This window comes from Schistocerca americana, chromosome 10 (assembly GCF_021461395.2).
Source record: "Schistocerca americana isolate TAMUIC-IGC-003095 chromosome 10, iqSchAmer2.1, whole genome shotgun sequence".
Classification (NCBI taxonomy): Eukaryota; Metazoa; Arthropoda; class Insecta; order Orthoptera; family Acrididae; genus Schistocerca; species Schistocerca americana.
Genome location: NC_060128.1, coordinates 129,648,371 through 129,676,114, shown reverse-complemented (window position 1 = coordinate 129,676,114; position 27,744 = coordinate 129,648,371).

Sequence of the window (27,744 nt, the reverse complement as noted above, 5' to 3'; positions counted from 1 at the left end):
TGGGCCAACATCTGCATTTGTATTCAAACCTGTATTTCTCGCTGTATTTTCACATTTCTGTCCAACCACCATGTCTGTAAGGGTTTTCCAATGCACATAAGGCAAGCCTATACCACGACCAAGAGCATCATGTTCAGTAAACATTATGCTGTCGGACCATTGCAGCTATCGTTTCTCCAGGCTGCTCTGAACAGACAAATTTAAAGCTCTAAATTTTACCCGCACTTGATGCGGCAAGCAAACCGAGAATGTTTTAATACTAAGCGATTTGTGAGATTATCAGTCTCAGGGCGCATCATTACAAGTAATCACTACTACTAAAGGTCAACAAGCACAGTTTCCGAACAGGGGGAACAGAAAAAATGTCGCCCTATGGAAAAGTGTTTGCTGTTATTTCTAATGGACGTTTCATTGATCAGAATTCATTCCTGAAAGAAATATCATAGGACACATTACCTGAAAGTATTGTAACAGTGATAAATGTCACAACACGGGGTGAAAGATGAAGATTGGATGTTCATTTCCCAACAAGACACCAGCGTATTGGAAAATAAACGGAGCTAAAAGGAAATGCTACTAAGTCGACAGGAGCTGTGGAATGGAATAAACAGCCTAACGAGGAAAAATGGTTCAAATGGCTCTGAGCACTATGGGACTCAACTGCTGAGGTCATAAGTCCCCTTGAACTTAGAACTACTTAAACCTAACTAACCTAAGGACAACACACACAACCATGCCCGAGGCAGGATTCGAACCTGCGACCGTAGCGGCCGCGCGGTTCCAGACTGTAGCGCCAGAACCGCTCGGCCACCAGCGGCCGGCCTAACGAGGAAACATTATGGAACGAGAGTAAATCGAAGAAAGGAGAAAATAATGAGGAGAACGAGAAGTGAGATTAGCGATAGACTAAACATCAAAACTGCCGCCTAATAATCGAAGAAATGAGGGAATTTTTCCTTCTCGAAAGCAAATAACACAAGATGGACGAAGCAAGGACGACATGAGAAGTAGACCAGCCCCGGTAAAGAGGTCATTGCTGAGAATAGTAGTTGACATATCGACTCTGTTTTGAGGGATAAATTTCTGCTACTGAACGTTCAGAGCACGACATTTTATTTAAGTGAATCACGAACTGTGTGAAAAGATAATCGAAGCTTTTGAGATTTGGTTTTAATAAATTGGCAGTTCCTGATGGAATCCCAGCTCTGTTTCACAGAGAGTGCTCTTCGACATTGACCCTTACATAGCTTCCACCATCGCGAATCTATCGTCCAGTGCGAAATCCAAAGCTACTTGAAAAAAGGGCAGGTGATTATCGTATATATGAAGGGCAAACGACCTGCCCCGCAAGATGACTGACCGATATCGTTAACGTCAGTTTGCTAAGAATTTTTGAGAATGTTCTTAGTTCGAATACAATAAATTTCTTTTAGACATAAATCTTTTGCCCACAAATCAGCACGGATCTAGAGATCATCAATCGTGCGAAACTCAGTTTGGCCTTATCTCATATGATAAGCTGCGAACAATGGATGAAAGGCAACACGCAGAGCCGGCCGCTGTGACCGAGCGGTTCTAGGTACTTCAGTTTGGAACCGCGCGACCGCTACGGTCGCAGGTTCGAATCCTGCCTCGGGCATGGATGTGTGTGATGTCGTTAGGTTAGTTACGTTTAAGTAGTTCTAACTCTAGGGGACTGATGACCTCAGATGTTAAGTCCCATAGTGCTCAGAGCCATTTGAACCATAGAACAGTAGTGTGATCCGTCGTTGAATATTGGTGGAGTGTTTGACATCCCCTCCATATCGGATTAAAGGAAGACATCGAAGCAATTAAGAGGTTTGCTGCTACATTTGTTACCGGTAGTTTCGATCAATACGCGTGTGTTGCGCAGATGTTGCGTCGACTCAAATGGGAAACCTTGGAGGAAAGACGACGTTCTTTTCCAGGAACTGTGTTGAGAAAATTTAGGAAAATGGCATTTCCAGCTGAGTGCAGTGCGATTCTACTGCCGTCAACGTAAGGACAGCGAAGGGCAGGTAATAGAAATTACAACTCATACGGAGACATATACCGGTGTAGACAGTCCGTTTTTCATTCGCTGCATTTGATAATGAAACAGAAAAAAAATTCCAAAGGAAGTTCCACACTGGCTGTATCATTGATTTTTATTAAATCTGCGACCGGTTTCGCACCACTTATCGGTGCATCCTCAGGCAATCTGTATAAAAAATAATATAATAAGAGCTCATACAAACTATTCCATCTCTCAATTCTGAGGTATAAACTGAACTTTTAAACAACCAATTTTTTGAATGAGATAAGAAAGTACTCACATACGCTATTTATAACATGGTAACGTTGAACATAGCCCTGTAGCCAGTAGTGGTATAGTGGTACAAGATACCATTTGCCATGTCCCATATGGTGGCTTGCTGAGTATGTATGCAGTAGTATATGTAGATGTATATGCGGATGATGCTATGCATGACGCCCATGTTAAAAATATACAGAAAACAATTGTTTGTATTTCAGAACCTTAAAACTTAATGTTTTATAAATGTGTATGTCCAACACTGTACACAGGATTTCAAACATTTTTATGAATGCTGGTACAGTTCAGTGTGGGCACTATTGTAATAGATCGACAGATATCGAAACGGTACTTCATTTCTTGCCTACTGTTCATAAGCATGAGAGGTGTTACGACCTCTAGTGCGGCGTGGTTGCGTTGTCTCAAATCTATCACATCTAGAACTGTTATTCTGTCAACAATGTTCTTGTTAAACGTCATGCACTGAAATACAGCGGGGTCAGATCGGGAGAACGAGGGGCCAGGATATGGGACTCCGCCTTCCGATGCAACGTTCAGGGGACGTCTCACTGAGAAATGTGGTTACATCGCAATGGTAGTGGAGTGGAACACCATCCTGCTACAAAATTACGGCGGGAGGTATCTGTGAAACTGTGCATAGTTCGCCAACATGTCGAAATGGGTGTGTCCTGCCACTGGCACGCATGCGCCGTGCGACTCAGCGCAGTTCATGAAATGGCTAAGACGTCATCTTGGAGAGTATTCAAAAATGGCTCTGAGCATTATGGTTGGTTGGTTGGTTTGGGGAAGGAGACCAGACAGCGTGGTCATCGGTCTCATCGGATTAGGGAAGGATGGGGACGGAAGTCGGCCGTGCCCTTTCAGAGGAACCATCCCGGCATTTGCCTGGAGTGATTTAGGGAAATCACGGAAAACCTAAATCAGGATGGCCGGACGTGGGATTGAACCGTCGTCCTCCCGAATGCGAGTCCAGTGTCTAACCACTGCGCCACCTCGCTCGGTGAGCATTATGGGATTAAACTTCTGAGGTCATCAGTCCCTTAGAACTTGTAACTACTTAAACCTAACTAACCTAACTAACCTAAGGACATCGCACACATCCATGACCATGGCGGTCGTTCGGTTCCAGGCTGTAGCACCTAGAACCTCTCGGCCACCCCGGCCGGCTTGGAGAGTGCCTCATAGATTGTACACATACCCAGCAGCATAAAATGTCGAGTGCTTTCGTTATAAGGTTTTGTTTGTGTGTACCTCTAGCATGGATACTCTGTAGAATAATATCGATAATTAGGTGGACTGATAAGAAAAGAAATGAAGAGGTTCTCCGTAGAATCTCTGAAGAAAGGAACGGGTGGAGAGCATCCACAAGAAGAAGGGACAGGATGATACTAAATATGCTAAGTCATGAGGTAATTCCTTCCGTAGTATTTTAGAGAGGTGTAAAGGGCAGAAGCTGTAGGGGAAGACAGAGACTGCCGGACATCCAAGAAGTAACTCAGAACTTAGAGTGCAAGAGTTACTCTTTGACGAAGAGATTAGTAAGGGAGATAAATTCGTGTTGGGGGACAAAACGTTTCGCAAACCTGGGGACAAAAAGTTTCGGCGAAGAAACTTCAAAATGGTTCAAATGGCTCTGAGCACTATGGGGCTTAACATCTGTGGTCATCAGTCCCCTAGAACTTAGAACTACTTGAACCTAACTAACCTAAGGACATCACACACATCCATGCCCGAGGCAGGATTCGAACCTGCGACCGTAGCGGTCGCGCGGTTCCAGACTGTAGCGCCTAGAACCGCTCGGCCACTGCGGCCGGCGAAGAAACTTCAAATTTCCTTCTTTTATATAGAGCTGGCTGATGTTCGTTGATGGCGAATGTATGCTCTTACGAAATGGTTCAATAACTAGTAATCACACCGTTATTTTCACACGCAGTGCTATAATCTATCTGTGAAAGTGGATTCCCTGACTCGTCCGTTTGGTAGCGTTGAAACTTTCCAGACGGCTGTAGAAAGTCGAGCGAGAAAAATTACAGGAGAAAAGAGATTGACTATAAAAATGTATCACCAACGAAGCAGTTCTACGCTATCGCAGAGAGACGGTATCTCTCCCGACAAAAATAAAAGCAGACTAGAAGTGAATAACCTCAGGATCGGGATGTCGCCTATCTGGCGGACGAGAATCTGGCGTTATAAAGAACGCCATTCAGCGATACAAAAAGCACCTCTTAAATCTCCCGCAGCGTGTTTTGGAGTCAAATAAAAGTCGCCCGTATTAATAAGGAGTGTCCAATTAACCTGAGAAACAGTCCTGAGGTCAAACGCGCTTATCTCGCCGGCCGGCGGGAATTTGTAAACAAGCCGGTTGTTTGGCAGTTGGCGCTCTTCGAGGCCCGTCGGACGCCGGTTGACCTCAGGACACCAAAGGTTAGCAGCGTTGTCCCTGCACAGAGACCGGACGGTTATAGCTCGTATGTCAGTGCTCTGTCTGGGCCATCCATCTACCCAGCTGCAAAACCTCGCTGTTAAAAAAACCACCCTAGATGTCATGACATACGCACGAGAATGATTGTTGCGTGTTTGTTTCACTTCTGTACTACCAGAACACAACTGTAAAGTGTATGGCGGAGGTCAATTTTCATTTTGCAATACGCACAGATGAAGCCGACCTCGGTTAGGTCAGTGAGGATTACGGAGAAATGTAGTGACAGGGGAGACAATACCGACCGTACGATTTATATTATCTTGTCAAAAGGATCCAGATACTCCTATGTAATGCGAAAAAATGGTTCAAATGGCTCTAAGCACTATGGGACTTAACATCTGAGGTCATCAGTCCCTTAGACTAAGAACTACTTAAACCTAATTAATCTAAGGGCATCACACACACATTCATGCCAGAGGCAGGATTCGAACCGGCGACCGTAGCAGCAGCGCGGTTCCGGACCGAAGAGCCTCGAACCGCTCGGCCACAGCGGCCGGCTAAGTAATGCGAAACTGACCACTAGATGTCACGAGGGGACCCGTCAGTATAACAGGAGGCGGTGATTATTGTGATGTCGATACAGAAGCAGTAACAGCAGAGTTTAGTGATCTCGAACGTGGACAAGCCATTGGATGTCACCTGAGTAAGAAATCCATATGGGTCATATCAACCCTACCAAAGCCGCCCATGTCGACTATTGGTGGTGTGATTGTGACGTGGAAACGCGATGGCATCTCACGTACCGAAGGACAGTACTGTGGAGGGTGGTTGTAAGAACTCGCATGAAATCAACAGAAAGCGCCACTCATAAGTTTGGGAGTACTACCAGCAGTCCAGATAGCACAATGACTGTGAGTAGGAACTAAAAAAGACTGAGGTACAATAGTCCACCGGTTTCTAAGAAGCCACACATTTTTGTAGTTACTGCCAAGCGATGCTCGAGGTGGCGTAAAGGGCGACGTAAATGAACAGTGGATGACTCGAAACGAGTGATTTGGAACGATGAATCACGCTATACCGTGTGCTAATCCGGTGGAGGGGCTTGTCGATTACCTGGAAAACGTTACCTGCCATCATATGTAGTGTTAACACTTAAGTATGGCAGGCCAGCCGCTGTGGCCGAGCAGTTCTAGTCGCTTCAATCGGGAACCGCGCTGCTGCTACGGTCGCAGGTGCGAATCCTGTCCCGGGCATGGCTATGTGTGATGTCCTCAGGTTAGTTAGGTTTACGTAGTTCTAAGTCTAGGGAACTGATGATCTCAGATGTTAAGTCCCATACTGCTCAGAGACATTTTGAAGTATGGAAGAGCTGGTGTTACAGAGTGGGCCCATTCTAGGTGGTTAAGGCTTAGTGTTTACTGCGAACAGTAGAGCAACAGTTCGGAGACAATGTCTGTTTGTATCAGGGTGACACACCATCCTGTCATAAAGCATCACCTGTGAGACAATCATTGGTGGACAGTAACATTACTGAAACGGATTAGCCTGTCTCGAGATGCGACCTGAACCCAGTGGAACACCTTTGCGTTGAATTAGTACGTCGACTTCGTACGCGACCCATAGGTCCAACATCACTATCCTGTCTGATTTCGACTTTTTAGGAAGATGTCCTGCCATTTGACCCACAGACATTCACAGACGTCATTGAAAGTGTACCCAGCCGAATAGAAGCCGTCAAAACGCGAAGAGTGTACACACTAAACATTAATGTCGACTAATAGGTTTCCAGATACTTTTGATCTATCTTACAGTGTATCTTAGCAGGTAGATCAAAAAAGGGAAACTTATGTTGTGGAACTCACAGAGCAGTTTTAATTAAACTTGCGAAATATAGACCTTCTCAGCAGAAAGGATTACGGCGAGGGTAAGATGTGTCTAGGGGTAAGAGTGGGAAGTGTTTGGCAAGCGAAAAAGACCAAAAACAATCGAATATATAGTTTTCGCAGTCGCTGAATTGTTAGTATCACATTAACGTTGACGCTTACTCGAACCGAACGAACATAATGTTGTAAATAAAACTTAGCCAACATGAAATCATTGACAACTGCTTTTATATATTGATGAACTGTTTGTCTTACTATAAACATACACAACAGACCTGTCATAACATACAGCGAGAAAAAAAATTCGCACTGTCAGGCTTCACAGTTCCAGTCATTTCGTAGGATTGATACAAAAATGTCTGTCACAACATTTCATCCTGCATACATTTCCAGTAGCAAATGGACGTCAAAATATGGAGCGGGACTACATTGTAATCATTAGTACAGCCAGTATGTTCACTCAATGTATGTTGACAGTGTTTCCACCCATTGCAGTAGGCACTGTGTACAGTAAAGGATTAGAACACTGCAGGTGAAGCATTCAATTCCAAATGTAGACTTCATTAATTTCTGCTCGATGACATTAACTTAACTGGTACGATATCTGGATTCGTGAGCGTCGTATAGCATTTACAGCAGACGTTGCGCAAAAATGCGCCCAGCAACACAACACCAACGCAGACGTGATAGTACAATCGTTTTTATTATTCCAGTTTCAAATATGTTGTGTTGGGGTTTTCAGTCCGAAGATTTGCATGATGCACATCTATATTTTATATCCTCTCTACTTCTACCGAAACTGGGTATTTTGCGGCCAAAATAGCACAACTTGCCTACTACTTCAAGTGTCTCTTTTCCTGATCGAAGTCCCTCACCTGATTTAATACAGTTACAAGTATTTTACCTGGAAATATTCACTCCGTTTTTTTTTTATCACGCACTGCGCTCCCGAGCGTGTTCCGGTCCGATTTCAGTACTGCTTCTTCACATTACGCCTTCCTTCAAAGTAAAAACGCCAACTTTGCTTACCTACTTCTCTGGTGTAACCTTGCTTCTCTCACATGCCACTATTGCATTCACCTTTCTACTAGGTAAGTCTCTTTCTACCGCAGGCAACACCACATCACTCAGGTATATCGTCATACACCACTTCACTGAACGCAGATACCTGACGACAATACACTGTTGTGAATTGATCGTTCTTTGATGTCCATTTTCCTACCGGAAATACACGTATGACGATATTTTGCTAGAGACATCTTTGTATTGTCAAAAGAATTTGTCTATCGCCATTGCATTTATTGTCTGCCTGCGACATACATCCCGTAGTTTTACCGTATAATATTTCCAAAGTAGCCCGGTACTTAAGTGGTGTCTTCGATAGAAAAACCAAAACTGAGTTCGTTACCCTAACAAAAAATCGTCCGGAAATTGGTTGGTGTGTCTACGCACCACCTTTTATCCATACCCACTGTTACTTCGAACTATTTGGAACATATTGATTCGAATTGATACTCATCATTCCTTCAGTCAAAGATCCTTTTTTACGTTTCGGTAAATTGAGAACTTTACATTTCTCTGCATTACGATTTAGTTGTCCATCTTTGGACAGAGCTGATAACATGTTCAGATATGAACATGTGATGCCACTGTTTTTATCACCTATCACTTCTTCGTATTGAGAAAAATCTTGAGAGAGCAACTAACATATAAGATTAAAAGTCATTGCACAACACGCATTCTTTAGGAACGCTCGAAATATTTCTCTGCCTGAGAATCAATTGCCGTAACGTACTCTTCCACACAGTATTGTGACTGCAAAATGCCTCACGCAACTATCTCCTTTAGGAGTCACCCATGTCGTACAAAATGGAGTGTGAAACGTAGATGTAAACGTGGATTTCATTTTAGAGACGCAGCCCAGCAACGTCGCACGATAATGTACTCTGTCGCCGAGTGCACTCCAGTAACTGGGCACTTCGACTGCTTTAATAATCCCACACGTATTAGGGTACTGTTCGATGCTCAGACCGCAAAATTCTCTGTTTATTTTCATCTGCGATGCATCCTGCAACAGCTCATGTTGTTTGGAATTGTAATCATATAAGCTCCTACTAAATGTTTACCTTCGTCTCTCGTAGGCTACTGCAGACAAGTAACAGCGATACAAATATTGCAGTGGAATCTGATAATGGATAACTGCTCTCGAAATCAGCAACAGACAGTCAAACCAAGTTCTTATTGACTCTAGGCTCTCAGTAAAGATCAGTGCGAATAATTTACAGGCACAGTAGTTATCCGAATACAGTCACAAAACCGGGTATTTTCTATTTTGCCTTATGTTCCCTGTTCCATAAATTGTGTACAGATTGTCTGCAACTAAAATAAATTGAAGAAATACTGCAACTTTTCTCTGCGTAAATCTTTTATGAAGCCCTCACTCTCCGAAAACATTTGACCAATTTCGATAAATGCTACAAATGGTATCGGCATTTATTTGCTTATCGTACGGCGTCTACACACACAAGGCAAAAATACTTTATATACAGGAACGTTTAAATGATGTATACAAATCTTCAATACACGTTCTCAATGGGCGACGTAGTGAAACTGCTTGAAAGGGTCCTGTCCGGGCTATGATAACACATTGTCATTTTACATCACTGTTTCGTAATGCCGTAGCAGCATTTAGGCACTACATGGCAATTCACAATCTTCATAGAGAAAGACATTTTTCCCCGAAACATTCCGAACACAGAGACTTCTAATCGACTGGTTAATTAGTTTTTAATAACTACAGTTAGGTCAGCACAAGAATTAAGAGAAGAGGCATAACAGTTCACGGTTTTTGATCAATGAGACATACTCACAACTATAGTCAAATGCAATACGATTCACGAGGAAAATTAACAGTGAACGCCGTGTTATCTCATTAGCATGAAAGCTTTGCACAATACGGTGAAGAGTTAATGTCTTGAAATATTTCACTATCCTTGCGTTCAATTTCTAATGATGACAAATGTTTGTACTTTACGAGCAAAAACTGAATTAGAACACTCGAATCGTTTTGGTCATCAGTGGCGCACTGATACACTGTGTGTTCAGTTTCAGGTACGGTAACAAGTGTAACTCCAGTATCAAGAGTAACGGTACTGATTAGGTCCCCTACCACAGCAGAAGTTTCCTGCGTGTAATAAAATGCATTCATATATATTTCATGCATGCGAATAATATGCGCATTGCTTTACTGTTTGCAGATGTCAACAGCTGTAATTTTACGTGCAAACGTAGTGTTCCTGCAACCTATAAACGACAGACAAAGGAAAGCAGCAATATTCGATTTTATAATAAATATTTCTTCATTTATTACACAAGTAAACAGTTTTTAATAAGGACAAAACAACAATAATAACAACAGTTTCAAGAAATTGCACACAAAAATTCTACACTTTAATTTACTCCAAACTGCTCTCGTTACTTTAATAACAATAAAAATTTAATATTTCGCTGTATGTGAAAAACAAATTGAGAATTGTGTGTCGACACCCTCATTTAAGTTGTTCTCAACGACAATTCTAAACTACAGTTATGACAAACATTGAGCCCTATGGCCCAATGAACATACGATTAAATTACCTTTGTGGTTGATGAGTATGCATATCACATGTACAGCTGATTTCGAAACCGGAAATTTGACCGTTTACATACAGAACAGACTGAACCACCATTAGGCAGTCAACATCAACCAAGCTAATTCTACTTAACGAACATTGTGTTGACCAACTGTGAGAAATACACATGCAGAATAATTGCATTATTGATAAATATGATAATTTTAAAAATTCACAATCACATTTGTAGAGTTTGTATCCGGCCATAACGAACACAATAACTTGGCTGTATAAGTAACTACTGCGCGAATATGTGGTGATACTTTAAGTTTCGTTTCTGTATTGCTTTGGATAATCCAAACTCAGGACTGTATTACAATTTTAATAATTTTGTTTATTTACTTTTGCAAAAATATTTATTTTGCAAATTTATTTATTGTGACTGCACATAAAGGTTCACATTCAAAATATTCGATCACACGTAATTCAGTCGTTTTAATTTTGTGAAGGTTATAAACCCATAGTGTAGTCCTATGACTACAGATGGAGGTACTTATTATGTAAATTTCTATTGCTTACCATTTAATAATTATCTACTAAATTTAGTTAGGCAATGTACCTTTTGAAGTATTTTCAACGTTAAAAATACTTTTGTGAATTTTACTTCGGCTGGTGAACGGTCTTTCGGGACGGCACTGTGGTACAAAACATTCTCGGACTTCTTAGCGCTTTAATTCAGGGTAAAACCTAGAGTTCTACACATTACCCCGAACTGATGTGGCTAGAAGACCGACAATGTTTTATATAATTCACTTTACTACTAAAATATACCGTAATGATTAGAAAAATTTAAAGAGAAAGTTTTCTCTCTGTGGATAACATTTCTTTCTTTTCGTCAATATGATGAACATCGTGGTACGCATTTTGTACGTCTAAAACGCAATATGCCATACCAAGGAATGAATGTAACTGATCCATCAGGGGCTTGATTTAACAAAGAATTCTGTTTTTATTTAATCTTAACAAAAGAAAGTTATATCGACTAATATAGTTCAACTACCGAATATTTAACGCCGAGCTTTGAATTCTGTCCTCAAAGCTATTAATATTCAACTAAATGTTGCTGGACCTAATTCACACACACAAAACAAAATGTTTCTGACATAGTTATTAGTAATCAGTTATTTAATTTAAATATTTTTGTATGTAGTAATTATTATCACTTAGTATTTGGGTGCTAAAAACTTCCGCCGTTCTCTATGACGAAGCACTTTATGCAATGATAACCACTACAACGTTAATATTTTGTGTATGTAGATATTGAAGTAACGGTATGAAACTTAATGAAGAAAGCGTCACATAGCTACTTTTTATTCGTTGCAGTACTGAAGTTAAATGAAGTAATAGGTATTACACTGCAGTGTAAGCCAGAAAATTATCGTCTAGGAGCTATAGAAAAAGTTACGTGCTTGTATTTATGGTGTTAACAAACAGGTTTACGAATGCCGAGGACAGAAAACTAACTGACCACTTAAAATGAAATGGTAACATTAGACATGGATAATGCCGCTCATTCAGAAAAGACAATAATGTTAAACACACAAAGGCTGGCTTTACTGTCTTCAGACGGTCCACAAAGAAGGAAGTAGTGAGTTTTTTCAAACTAACACCTCAGAGAATCAATTTAATTTCTAGTACGTTTTCTGAACCCCTGATCAAAGCACATTAAGACGAGTTAAGCGAATATTTACTCTAATGAAATGTCCCGATAATTAACCGTGTGAGGTGAAGCCGTGTTTTTGCGTTAAGGATCGGACGAAAATTAAATTACCTCTACTTGTCAATCACAAAAAGGTGGATACAATGACTCCAAAAATGTATTATCATCTTTTCGTTACACCTCCCTGCACCTGAAAAGTCAGTTGAAGATCTCTAAAGCGAAATAAGGCTGAAAACGAGAAACCAGAGAGGAACCTTGAAAGGGAAAGAGGAGCCTGAATGAAAATCTGTGGTCTTCTGGAGAGGTGACTTAAGAAAAAAAAGGCTAGGTTGAACCTTAAATTGCATTCCCTGAAAATTATGTTTACTAAAGCTGATGTACTTTTTTTCAAGAATCTGTGACGGATGTAATTAGGAAATATGGTACACTAATTTCTATAAACCCAATAAATGATATCTCAAGATTAAATTTGAAATTCTTAGTGCAAGCTGAGATATGGGGCAAAGTGCTTGGACTTCTGCATGAATTTGGTCTTGTACTTACAGAAATATAATTGAAAAATTATTAAAATTCTCTCATTTGGTATATTCAGAAAACCTCATGGAGGTTAAACAGAAATTACTGTTTAAATCTCTTGAATAGTTTCTGAGAAAACACAATATATATTACAATTTTAAAATAATTTTTATACCATAAAGAACGTTAAATATACATATATTCCAAGGAACTTGGAAATGTGTTAATTTCATGTGAAACATGGTACAAGGTTTCATTGTCGTATTTTCAAAATTGTGGAATTGGCGCATCTTCTTAGTAGTGCGTGTGCTTAACTATCACTGTGGCTAAAACGAACCTGAAACAGAATCGAGCTATCGAGTTGTACTAATTAGATATTTGAGAGTAAAGAGTCAAGGAGAGGGGGGGCGTGTTACTGTTCTAAGAAACAATCATAGTGAATTAATGAAACTTTTTTTTTTCAAAAACACGACACACAGTGCATACCATCGCATTTGCACTGTTGTGCAGGTATTTTCACTGTTCTGCAGGTATTTGCAGTGCAATGCAGATACAAATGGAGATAAGACACCAAACAAGAATACCGAGCATTTTATCAAAGTAGCCAGAAAATTTACCATGAACAACATCGGAAGTATTGTCGGAGATTTCAGCGATTATCTGTACTATTCCTGTACGCAGCCACGCTTCGCTTTCGATCATTAAGATCTACATCGACGTGGTAACTCTGCAATTAACAGTTAACTGTCTGGCACAGTATTCATTGAACCACCTTCAAGCTATTTCTCTACAGTTCCACTCTCGAACAGTGTGAGGGAAAAGCGAAGATTTAAATCATTCCATGCGAGCTCTAATTTCTCTTATTTTTTATGGACCTCATTCCTCCCAACGTAGTGGGCGCCAACAAAATGTACGCACACTCTATGGAAAAAGCCGCTGATTTTAATTCCACGAGAAAATGCTGCCGCAACGGAAAACGACTGTCACCTCAATTCGTGTGTCATGTCTGTGACACTCTCTCCCCTATTTCGCTATAGTACAAAGCGAGATGCACATCTTTGAATTCGTTTTGCTATTTGTTTCTATCGTCTGATGACTTTGTAACACAGAAAACTATCCATGAGGACAGCTCATATTGTCTCCTAAATCGTTTATATAGATCAGGAAAAGCAGAATTCCTGTAAAACTACCTTTGGGAACGTCACGTATTACTTCCGTTTTACTCGATGACTTTCTCTCAATCTACTTTGAACTGTGACCTTTCTGAAAGGAAATAACGAATCCATTCCCACAACTGAGGCGATACTCCACAGGCACGCAGTTTGATTGTAAGTCGCTTGTAGGGAATGATATTAACAGCCTTCTGGAAATCTAAAAATATGCTATCAATCGCCTCTCAATAGCAATCACTACTTCGCGAGAATACAAGGCTAGTTGTGTTTCACAAGAGCGATACTTTCTGATCTGTGAACGGCGATATTTAAAAATTAGTCTACAAAATAATGTCTCGTTTAAAAGTGATGTTGACAGACAGAAAATGTTATTACAGCAAATGTTATGCGCAAATTTTATATCATAATCAGCGGCTTAATAGAACATAATCGTAAAAGAAAATTGTAGGTAGCCGTACTTCAATAGCCCAGCAAAGAGACTCGGGTCGTCTTACATTTGCACACGCACGCACGCACACACACACACACACACACACACACACACACACACACATTGATCACTGGTAAACGCGTGGTTGACACACATACAGTGCTTTAAAGCAAAAAGCGCTTAAGTATAAAGCCAAGGCGCGATGGAAACCAATTCAAATACCTCTGCTTGTGAACGTCTTACGCCCTTCCGAATGCCAAGGGCTTTATTCCCGTTCGTTCGTCTCGTAGCAAGTCCGCAAATTCGAAATTGATGGCGCAGCCAGTTTACGTGCGACCAAATGACTGTCGCAAAACAGAGACCGCCAATTATTTCCGCGGTGTCAAAGATAGTAAGAAAGACGAAGTAGCTACAAGTTAGCCCACAGGCGCAGAAAATTTCAGTAATAAATTCACATTATGTTGCAGCAGAGTCGAGAAAATGAGATTCCTCGGCGAGGTCTGATTAATTAAACATCGTGAACAAGCAGAAGTAGCGAGCTACGCACTCGCTATAAATATTAATCAGAAACTCGGCGCTACGCTGAGTAAACTCTGTCGCCATTGTTGTCTGCGCTTCGCAGTGTTTTTTAGTCTCGTTGCCGGGGTTCTTTTTTTCGCAACTGTTGTGTGCCCACCTCGTTTTTCTTTTCTTTTGCACATTAATCGCCGATTTAATGCGGTAATTTGCGCCGTGGGCTTCAATGCGTCATTTCGTCGCTGCGAGAACACGTCGTCCCATTGTCTACGCCAGTGAGTCACGCAGCATTCTTAATAAGGTCAACAACGCAGATTGATAGCTGTTCCATGTGATCAGTAAAACCGACACGCGGCACCGAATACACCGCGTATTGCGCGATGACGATGCATATTTTTTGGGCGGAAGTGTGATAGGTGTAGCAGTTATCGCTGGAACAATCGCTTCCGGTTATATCGTTTCTCTCCAAGCCATTTGAAGTTGACTGTCGAAACGTCTCAAAATAATCGGCTTATAAAGTAACCGATTTTCGCTTTTTACATTACGATTACTTCCCGTTATAAACGTGGAAATCGAACGAACATTGAAAATTTTTGACTCGTTCAGTTTCAAGTTGCACAGACTCAGAATGTTAAATAAGCAGATAAAAGGAAGCATAGTCTGTCCACGATTCTCTGCTTTTCTCGAAAAGCCGTAAGTGGTTGAATACTGCAAAACATCCGCAGTCTTCTCCTACTAATTCTAATTTTTAGAAATTCGGCTCAAACATCATGTTGTGATCGGGTTTTATACCACTGTTTCGGCATTACGGATAGTCACTGCTGAAGGATGAAAACTGAGGTTGAAGAATTATTTTTTGTGTTAATTTGTCATTTTCAAGAGAAACAAGCATATAAATGGGTAGTATGTAGAGACACGTGGCACATCGTCTACTCTGTAATTTTTATATTACCGAACGAGGTGGCGCAGTGGTTAAGACAGCGGACTCGCATTCGGAAGGACGATGGTTCAAAACCGCGTCCGGCCATCGTGATTTAGGTTTTCTGTGATTTCACTAAATCACTTCAGGTAAATGCCTGGATGGCTCCTTTGAAAGAGCACGGCCAATTTTATTTCATGTCTTTCCCTAATCCAAGCCTGTGCGCCGTCTGTAATGACCTCGATGCCTCTATTTTTATTGTCCACTGCAAATGAATTTTTGTAAAGTTCAGAATTTATTATTGTTAACGTAATTTCCCTCCTCTTTTATTATTTCATAGAAGCGGCACATAAATCTTTAATTTTTTTTAATCTAATGGATCGTTGAACTTCATTGATACGCATAAATATTTCCAGATTAGGGTTGGCGCCTTCTGCAAGACGAGTGTCCGGCGACAACAGCAAGAAACTACTGTATAAATAGACTTGCACACTGCATGTACGTGCGAACGTAAGCCCCTACACACGGCAACATGTACATTATTGTATTAGCAGTATTGTATCAGCCCACATGCCATTTGTTTGTTGCATTTTTCTGTCGGCATTGTTATTAAAATAACACTAAGCGCTGTACTTATTTTCTACAATAACGCAAAATTTCAAACCAATGCAAATCTTACGAATAAAAAATACTCCTTTTTTTAAGAAAATAAGATTTATTTAAAAACAAAAAACTTCAGCACTGCTGTTATGGCCATTTGATACTTTGATCGTTTACTCGGTTTATAGTAAAAGAATAAAAAAACCGCCTGTAGTAACCTAGGCCAAACAACTACCGAATAATACCGGTTATTCAGAACTAAACTATCGATATCGGTTTTAACAGGTCGGTTTTTCCTATCCCTAACGCATGATCCAGTTTCATCTTTAAGAAGTCTTTCATTAATGCGGAATCCGGCTCCACATTTCTCTCTAGTTTTCCGTACCAGATAACACACACAACATTGGCTTACCTATTGTTCCAGAAGTGGTACAAAACTTCGGAGCAACCCTTTTGACAGGCAGAACAATGCTAAGGAGCGGCTATTATGCTGTATGACCAATGTTCGCAAATGCTGTCTGTACCAAGATTGTTTCTCCTGGATATACGTACCGCACTGAAAGACGTAAGATGGGATTTAACGCCCCGTCGACGGTAAAAGGGTAATAGAACTCTTGAATGGAAGAAGTCTGATTTTCTGTGTAACTTTAAAATATCCCGTCACTCTTCCTGCAAAAATATTTACTGTGTTCTTATAATGGGTTCTAATGTGTTACTCATATTTTACAGGACTCTGAAACACTGCTAAAAATTACATAGCTATTAGGTAAGAAAACCATATTTGCTTCGACACATACCACTCGACTGAAATCTTATTTCTGTGAACATTAGGGAACACAGCAACACATACAGTAGCTCGAACAGTATCAGTTCAAGATCTTATTCAGATAAGATTGAAGTGCCATTTTTAATGTGATTCCAAAATATCCGGAATTTTCAGTTGGCAAGAAGTCTAAACTTATGTTTGCTGTTTCCTTTTTAATAGGTGGTTAGAGTTCGTGTGATTCAAAACTGTAGTAAATACAGAACAATGATCAGTATCGGTCACTAACTTGGAAATGTTTTAAATAACATGTCTTTCCTGTGTCGAAGAAAAATAATTATTACCATCACCAGTGCGTAAATCATTCACCCAGACAGCATGCTCTGAAAACCGTGTTTTCTTCCGACGTCCTCTATTGCAATTCGTCTGAAATATAGCGATTTCGAGAAGGCAATGTCGGTATATTCTTTCTAGGCGGTTCGTTTCTTACATTCGTTTAATTAAGTCTGCCTAACAACATGCGATCTATTGCGGTTCCAAGAATTCTGACGTCGAGTTGTAAAATTTTTCTTGTAGCTTTTGCTGAAAGCACTAGCGTGTCCGTTTATACCTTGCAACACCATTTCTATGCAATATTAGTTCTGGATATCCTTATTTTTGTTTCATTGATGTACCAAGCTAATGTCAACTATTCCACGTAGCGGCCTATTAAATTAATTTGTTTACATGGCCTACTTCCTGCCGCGGCTGTTATAGCCACTTTTATGATTTGCAAATAAAAATCTCTTAAACTGCAGCATGCTTATGGCTGAAAAATCAAAAACTAACTGGCTATTAACTTTATGTTCCCGTAACACATTCCACAGTGCTGTATCGAAATAGCAGCATCACCACAAGTAACGCACCAAAGAAAAAAAATTTGGTGGGCAAATATTTTTCGAAAAATTGAGATTTTTTCGAGCCAATATCTACAGTTGTAAGTTTCGATACATTAAGTACTAAAGCAGAGTCCACAAAGGAAAATAAATAAATTTGAAAGCAATCTCGAAGTAACCATGGTTTGAATTACCAGATAGTTATTTTAGCAGCTCTAACGACTAGAGATAGAAACTTAGTCTGCTCGCATTATTTCCAATGACGACTGCAGTTTACTACCTATCGGAGCAGTACCATACAATTAATCTAATATATTTGTTTCCATGGTCACTTTATGTGCATAATAAATAAACGAATGAGAAAACAATCTCAACTGAAATTTTCCTAGTTAGTAAAACATAATGTCTTAATTTTGTTTCATATATGTGGGTGTCCGTGCGATAACGACGTTCATAATTTGATATTACCAACAAAAGCAATTTTACCCTAAGTTCACTGCCACCCTGGAAAATAATAACTTACATCAAGAGAACGACTGAATTAATTTTAGCATTGTCGCGAGAAACTAGCCAAGAATGAATACGGCCACAGCAAGTTTCATAGGATAAATATAAGAGTCAATTCTTACTACAATAAACGGAATTTGTTGGCACACTCAGCTAATTAAAATTTTACAATTAGTACCCACACATTACTGACAGATTCACGTAAATATATTGTGAAGTAAACTAAGCACTGTTCCTTCATAAAATGGAAGGTACCATCTACCCTCAAGGAGGTAAGGTTATTATGCGTTAATGGCGACGTATTTCTCGGGCATGCGGCATCTGTTTCTTACACTTTTATTCAGGCACTATCCCGTTCGAAGGCTAAATAATTTTATTGTGATGTATTTGTCTGCAAAATATAAACAGGTTTATTTCTTTCTCATTTGGGAAGCTCTAAGTTCACGTAGAAAATGTAGAACTGTATGCATAGTCTCAGCCATTTCGATAAGGTAGTACATATATACAACTAAAACAAAGAAATAATAAAGGCAAGAACGGAAGATGCGAACGTTCACTAAGAGTGAAAGAGAAGGAATGAGGTTGCTGCTTCCCGGCATGCTGCGCGCGCAAGATGGCGTCGGCATTTGTCAACGTCGGGCCGCGTCGCAGGGGGCGGGGCCAGCGCAGTTCACTACGCCGCCGGCAGGCGGCTCTACTGCCGCATTCTCTCAACTGCCAGCTTGCAGACAGCAGAATACGCCACAAGGTCTTCAGAGTAGCTTACGCACGGCAACGTAGCCGCTAGCTCAGCGTTTAACGCTGGACTTTTCGTCCTATACGGCTACCCCGCACGACGAGGACACAGTTCTTGAACAGAATGTAAAGAAAACGTATATCTGAGTCCTACATACCTGCCCAAAGATGCTCCGTGAAAAAATCCACCTTATAGCGCCGGCAACACGGACGAAATTTTCGCCGTCTCTTTCCCCTAAAGTTTTTGGACTAAGGGCTCGTCATACGCAATGGTGGGGGCCGTTAGCGGATACGGGAAACGGTTAGAGAGGGGGGATGCGGCGCGTCACGTGACCGGACAGTGGTGGGGGAAGGACGCGGGCGCCATGATAGAGGCAGGCCGGCTTTCCCCTCCCACCGCAACCGCCCCTCGGGTGGACGACCAAGATGGACCCAAGCGGGGCAACAGCAGCGAAATCGTTTCCGTTTTTCGGCCTTCTTATTACCGAAAATAATTGCCGGTTTCCGTTCGAAATAGCGTAATTACATAGCGGTAGGGTCTCGGCTATGTTGAGTGAGCGCGGTAAGTGGCAGAAATGAGTAAACATTATGGCTAGAATGGTTTGGTAATGTTGTTGCAGTAGTATTTGTGCCTGAGTTGAAGTTGCTGCATGCCCTCTTCCTCCAACACCGGCGCGTGGAGGCTGCCATCTTGAAACTGGCAGTGATCGAAAAATGATTCTCTCTTACCACGTACACGAATGAACAACTTGGTGAAAAAATAAATTAATGTTTTTTGGAATATCAACTATAAGTAAAAAGTATCTGGTCATGTAGTTTGTAAGTTTGAAACAAGTGTGTTTTCCTCGGTCCAAAGGCCGTCCACCGTTCGGAGAAAGACAAACGCCCACATAAATTCTTAAATGTCTTGTGTATTCTATGTTGTAATAAAAACGTGCCTATAATAGGAGTGTCCGCGAAACAGGCAGTTACACAGTAAAATAGAAAATGTTTAATACTTTCTATAATTAAAGAATTTATCACCTATAATTTTCTGCTGTATTCGCATGCAGTAAATAGTTTCGAATGTCTGATCGATGTTACGTTCAACGCCGCCGATTTTACTGTTGAAAACAACCATTTGCAGCATACATCATTATTAGACGACAAGTGAATTAACTGTTTTGTGGACACACTTAAATGTTTTTAAACACATCACTTTCTCTTTTCTTTTGTAACCTCAACGAAATTATGGCTGATGTAACATTCATGAAACAAATTAATGTGTTTTCTGGTGGTGGTAAATATTTAGGCTGTTTAATAATTTCACATCACGATTAGAATACTTCAACAAAAGTCGTTGAAATTGTGTGACTAGTGAAATTGTTTATTGTACGATGCATCATAAAATGACATTAAAATTTATGAATTTCAACACTACGTGCTACTGACGTGAGGATTAGAAACAGAAATTTTTCTTCTCTACGAAGGCAACACACATGAAATTTTAAGTGCCAATTGAAATCAATTAATATGCTAATAGGAATCATTCAGAAAAAAAACACAAATATCAGCTGGTTATGAATGTTATGACGACAAATATTTTGGTATGATAACTACAGTATCTGTCATATGATTATCCTGTATCAAAGATTTCGTCAGTATTTGTTTGTGAGATAAGGCTATCAAGTAGGAAAAAATTAGTATTAACCTCGTTTCCAGAAGGTTACTCACGTAACTATGTTACAGGAACATTGCGTCTCACTAAACCCCAAAAATATTATAGAAGATGGTCAACACTGCCGTTCTCGTGTATTTTCTGGTCATGACTTTTGTTTACAAAGTAGAATTTTAACGGTTTGCATTTCACCATTACTCTCTTTCATAATGCTGGTAAAAGCATTCCGTCAGTTGAATGGTTCAATTTGCCTTACAGTGCCCATCGCTATAGAACTGTAACATAATCTAACTTCAAACAGGAATTAAAAAGGTACAAACCAAAAACATATGTTGCAAATATAACTTAAAGACACAATAGAGCCTGTGGCGAAGAGCTGTTGGGTATTTTGTATTCTATCGTATGTGGTACAACGGTTCACTCCCCCCCCCCCCCCCCCCCCCACCCCACCCCTCTTGCTCGAGAGCAAAGCTGAATGATTTTGCCTGATCATTACATGTTGAGAACAACAGTGGACGTGCGGCATTTTTTAAATCCATAATATTCGTTGCAGTATGATGAAAGGTAGTTTCAGGGCTGTCTTTGTGACTTATGGAAGTCACCAGCAAAAATAAACAAATCTGTAACTCAGTCAAGATAGAAAGAAACATAAATAATACACTTTTAAGAAAAAGATATTGATCTTTTGGCTGCAAAGTACACACAGGTATTTTCTGATGTAGATTCGTGCTACTGGTACAATCTTACTTTGTGTCACTGAAAGAAATTAAAGATAATTAGAAAATTTGTACTTGGTAGAATCTCTTGAATTGTTACTCTTGATTAGGATTTCAACTCAATCAAGAAACAAGATTAAAGCTATCAAAGAGAGTTTTCAATGATTACGATACCATATACTTTCGCTGTAGCTTTCAGAATAACGGGAAGTAAAATGTGATGCGAGGATCCAATACAGATAAGGAGGTTTCTGTTTTAAGAAAATGGATAGTTTGTCCGTATGGAACTCTAAAATCAGGCTGCGTATACTGAGAAATATTTACGTGCATAAGCGCATTCTACGGCGTGTGTCTGTGCGTTGGCGACCGTAGCCTGAAGTCAAGGTCGCTGTGTCATAATTTTCTTTTGTTAAAACTGAAAGTTTCTATGCGCCGTCGATATTCAGATCATTTGTGACGGAGCGCTAGTCGACTTGAAAACCTTAGCAGAAGAAAATAGCGCGACACGAGTGAAACAATGACCTTGAGATTGATCGAAAATTATTTAGGATAACTACAAAAAAACTTGCATCAGAATGGCCGCAGCAGATTTTGAGACCATTGCTTGCCCAACAGGAATTCATTTTCTTTGCTATTCCACCTTTCCGTTCTGTTCAACCGTTTTATGCTTACAACAACATGTATACAAATGTTACAAATAAAGGGACAGAGGCAGTTTTAATCGTCTGTGGATCAGATTTACAACGACACTGGACATGTCATAGAATAACAATTTAGGACCAGGAGAACATAATTCGTAAATACAGGCACTTGCGTGCTTACAGGTGTAGTTTGATTAAGGATGGAATGGATAGTCGACCAGTGCCTTATAGTAGGAACCATCGCAGGATTTGCAGGAAGTAAGCTACGGAAACGTCCGAAGTCCTAAATCAGGATCGCCAAGTAGAGATTAGAGTCTACAGCCTTCTGGATACAAGGCCTGTCTCATAAACTGTTAGTGGTTGACGGGATACGTATCTCTCACTAACATGATACGCACTATTGAGTATTCGACAATCTGTACCTTACACCTGTCTATTGCTAGCATGTAGCGAGATGCTTTCGGAACGTAGAGAAAAATACTACGGACCCTACGGTAGATATATGGGAGGCTATGGGCAATCAGATGGGGCTAAGTGTGTTTATAGTGTGTCTGATTCACGAAAATCAGGTCAAACACTATCTTCTCCACTACCAGAATGTCTAAAGTAGGTAACTGTGTTTTCTTATGCATCATAGACATCGTTTTGAAACATTACTACACACCTCAGTAATTCAGCTGGTTTGTACATAATATGTACCCAGTGGCACGTATATGCCCCAGTAAACTTCACAGAATGTAGAAAACATTGGTGTGTGGGGTATCAAAGCCATATTCAAATGGTAAGTTGAAAACCAGTGTGCGACATTTCACATTTGCCATTATCAGGATACTAAAAGTGTTTTGTTTTATTTGTATTTGTCGAGTTTTTCTGTAATTTTTATCCTGATAAAAATCATTCTAAAATGGAAACGTTAATCTAGATAGAATCTTGGGACCTATGTATCCCACTTCACTCATTTTCAGTATTTTTTATCACAAAGGAATACAGGTTTTGACCTTTTATTTTTCAAATACATATAAAATAAATTTTACATGAGAAGATTAAAAACATTGCAATCGCACTTGGTTTATCCCTAATGTGGAATACTGTTCTATTTTTGCTTTCTGGCAAAAAACATGTTTAATAATGTAAAAAGCCTCTGCTGTACTGTTGATTCATTTTTCAAGACTCAACACTTCACGCACTAAGCACAAATTATTTCGTATTGTAGAGAGCTAGTGTTACATTGTCCCATCATTTCTCAACCACAGTCATTGTACACGCTACACACACCCTATCATCTGACCTCAGGACTGTGACAACAATGTTTGGTTTCCATGTTGTGTTCTGCAGTTCCCGTCTGCTAGGCTGAAAAAGTGATTCAACATCCCTCCATAATGAGATACAGGTTGAGCTCTCAGACAGGATATGTTATATTATTATTATTATTATTATTATTATTATTATACATTCCAGAGCTTTGGTGTAAATTTTTTCTTGTTATAGTGCGTAGAACAGTTGTGAGTTGGCGTCAGTGTTTCGTTGCTATTTACTTCAGTTACATTTTTTAGCAAATCTTCACTCCGTGTTGTTTAAGTTCAGAGTGCAGAAGGCGTTGGCCAAGAGCTACTTCTTAACTGCCTTTTTAAATAAGTTTGTTTATGTGCCGATACACGCATTACTCTCATTAACTTATGATAAACGCGAGGAACAAGTACGAAGAGTTGGCAAACTGAATAATAACTTGATTTATGAACCAACTAAAACACCAAAACAATCTAACGTGTTCTACGTAAAGAGACTCTTGACAAGAAAAACCTGTTGATATTTAACTACTTTGGCCATGAATCACTTCTCGCTCTACAATGAAAACATGTAGTTAATATTTGTTACAAGTGACGCCTTACACGATTTAATACGACTTCATGAAATCTAAATCATAAAGGTGCAACTTTTAAGTAGAAGTTGTAAACCTTGGTAACTGCGAGGTCACTGAGCACGTATAATATTTAGAATGTACCTACCAGAACCGGTACGTGCTGATTAATATGAAGCGTATTTACGACAGTCGACGGAACAACAAGCTACAGAATTACTGGGGGATCAGAGAAGTTATGATTTCCTGCAAAACAACTGCAGCCCAACTGCAGATCAGTGCGAGGAACAGCCATTTTGTCAACAAATGCAGAACTCTTTTTTAATATAACCTGGTTCTCCTCACAGAGATCTGGTTTCCGTAAGTGAATACTTTCTACTGGTATTTTCACAAGATTGTTGTCTTAATAAGGACAACACATACGTCTTAAACCGAAATGCTCGAGTAAATTCCTAGACTTGTGTCAACGGGTCCAGGTGAAGAAACAGAAGCGACGATTGTTATCGGAGAGAAACAAGTAACAGGTTTCCCCTGATGAATATATTACTAAGTCGTTGTGAAACACCTTACGTAACATATCATATGACGTTGGTAAAAATTGTCTGTTGCTGCATACAGACAGCAAAATAAAATAAAGTTTACTGAAAAATTCAGACCAGTTATAAAATGTCGAGATTGCTCCTACCCCTTGCAGATTTACAGTTTTGCCTACACAGAGGTTAGTCGTATCGATTTAAGTTTTGTAAAAAGGCACATGCTTCGCTGAGCTATGCGCTCTATCAAGTGACCTTGATAAACACACTGAGTTATTACACAACATTTGTCAAGTGGCTGCTGCACTAATAATATGTATCGATTTACTAACGTTTAATCGCTAATTTATTTATTTATCTATCGAACAGCATGACAGTCGCGCTGGAGTCAGAGATATGTGTAACAATCGAAAGAGGCGATCATTTGTGGTACAGTCATGGATTTACTAAGTCGAATGTCATTTTATAGGTGCTTTATTTTCATCTACATCTGCATATACAGTCCGAAAGACACTATACAGTACACGGTGGAAGGTACTTCTACCACTATTAGGCATTCGCTTTCCTCTTCCACTCGAAAACGGAGCCAGCGAAAAACGACTGTCACTGTATTTGCAAATAACGTACTTTATTCGGACATTATAACCAGTGTGCACATTTTTAGTCGTAGTGAACAAAGAAGAGAAATGCGGCAGCTTGTGAATTCTTGTAGAATATGGTACGATGTGCACAAATAACTGTTGCGAGCTTCGAAGTTCGTAATGTGTTTTCTTAAAGCTACAGTAAATGCTGTCCACCACGTGTTATAGGAGAGAATGTGTGAGTACTGTCAAGCTGACATTTTTCTTCTGTTTTCTGCATGTCGAAATTCCTTCGGACCAAGTTCGTATTGTCAGAAGTAAACGTCGTGAGCCCGTAACAATGTACTGACACGGAACCCTTACTTGTCCTACATTTAGCGGACGAGGTTGAAAAATTCGATTTAGTAGAGAATGGTGATCATATCCGATTCCGGCCATCGGAATATAGGTTTCCTTTTATTTCCCCAAATCGATTATTGCGACGCCAGAATGGTTCCTTCGATAACATCATGGGTTATTTCCCTCATTTTTTCCCATCCAGGCATGCGCTTCTTCTCTCCATCGGTATTCCTTAACAGGAGCTTAAGCACAGCTAGCGTCTTAACATCACGTTCCGTTCTCTTAACTCTCGTGTGTACGTGCAATGCAACAGCCTGAGGTACCCCAAACTCTAGGTCTTAATGCCGAACAGCATAATAGAACGCAAATTAACGGAGTAAATAGGAAATTTCTGTAACGACATCACAAACGTACGACCGTACAGTGACCAGCTTCGCCTAGTACGCTTAAACTACATCCAACCACTTCGCACTTCCTTATGAGCAACTATAAGTAACTTTCAACGATCTACTTTTTTCTAAGCTATGCATTTCAAAATGAACCTATTTACACATGGTTACAGATAATGACCATAGTGAACTGGACACCACTATTTACGCGCTTTTCATTTCAATTATTGACCAAGCTTTTAAGCCTCAAAGATATCATCTTTAAACCTTTTTATATGCACTTCACTGAGAACTGTAAGTATGTAACTTAGGACGTGTTGTTTCCACAATATGAAGTTTTTCAGCACATATATTTAGAGCAGAGTAGAGAGGATGAAAAAAAAACAGAGTGGCAATAGAAAGTAATTTTTGAGAGAGAGAAATATGTTAACATCGAATATGAAGTTAACTTTTAGGAAGACTGCCGGCCGGAGTAGCCGTGAGGTTAAAGGCGCTGCAGTCTGGAACCGCAAGACCGCTACGGTCGCAGGTTCGAATCCTGCCTCGGGCATGGATGTTTGTGATGTCCTTAGGTTAGGTAGGTTTAACTAGTTCTAAGTTCTAGGGGACTAATGACCTCAGCAGTTGAGTCCCATAGTGCTCAGAGCCATTTGAACCATTTTAGGAAGACTTTTCTGAATATGCCTCCTTGGAGCGTAGCTTAGTGCGGAAGTGAAACGTCGACGACAAGCAAAAAAATGGCTCTGAGCACTATGGGACTCAACATCTGAGGTCATTAGTCCCCTAGACTTAGAACTACTTAAACCTAACTAACCTAAGGACATCACACACATCCGTGCCCGAGGCAGGATTCGAAGCTGCGGCGACAAGCAGTTCAGACAGTAAGACAATACAAGCATTTGAAATGTGGTGACAAGAAGTAGAAGATATGCGAAGCCTCGAAAATTACCGACAGCGATATTTGATCTCGTGTAAGACCTCGATGCATGTGCTTCCGGACAGCCGACGAGTAAAAACAGACGCTCTGAAGTACATTATGACGGTTCCCTGAAACTCTCACAGTTACTACAATAGTAACTGGAAATTTCACCTTCAATTAAACCTCTTACGAAGAAGTTAGTTCTCTGAACTAGACAGCGCACTGTCATGAAAAAATTGTCATTTCTCCTATCATGAGAATTTGTGTTGTCGGTTTTAACGTCTACTGCTGGTATGAAGTTCGATTGTTCAATTCTCACGTTCTTGTTCATGTCTCTCTTTTCCTTGTCCTAGGGAAGTTGATTACATGGAAGGAAGGCATCTGCCAATGACGTCTAGGTCAATGTTGGTGCAGCACTGCTCTGAATTCGTCGTGGAAAAGTCTTTAATCACCAAGGAGACATTCCTCCATTTGCGTTAGTATGTAGAGAAACTCGGGGAATTTAAATTTGTTCATGACAGAGCTCTGTATTATTCACAAGTCTTTCGTGAGTTCCAAGTGGTTCAATGATTAGACGGTAAAAATGCCCAGAATTAGGTAGAAAAGCATTTTTATTAAGACATCTATGTGAAATAAGTGTCTGAATTATAGCGTTGCAAATGACCATGAACCATGAGTGAGTGATATTCCGACTATACTTTCATCGTTACTGTGCGGCGATCTTTTTCTTGTGGGAATTATTGGTATACTTACACAAATATCACCCATACTCTAATAAACAATAGAGACCTGTATAAACGGAAAAGGAGCGGGTATTTTCAGTGTACCAGCTTAGTGGTACATATCCGTCTACATCAGTTTAGTTACGAACAGTGGGGAGAATGCCTCTGATTATTAGTAAGTTAACGTAACGTTTTTTATTAATATAAATTTAGCAGCTGATGTGGCATACATAAGCTTGGCTGGGACCAATTAAACCAATATGTCAGCGGATTCATATTCGGAAGACGTGTAAGCCAAATCCTTAAACTGGCATCGGCATCTACTGATACTCCGAAAACAACGATAAGATGCATGGGGGAGGGAACCTTCTACAATTATTAGTAA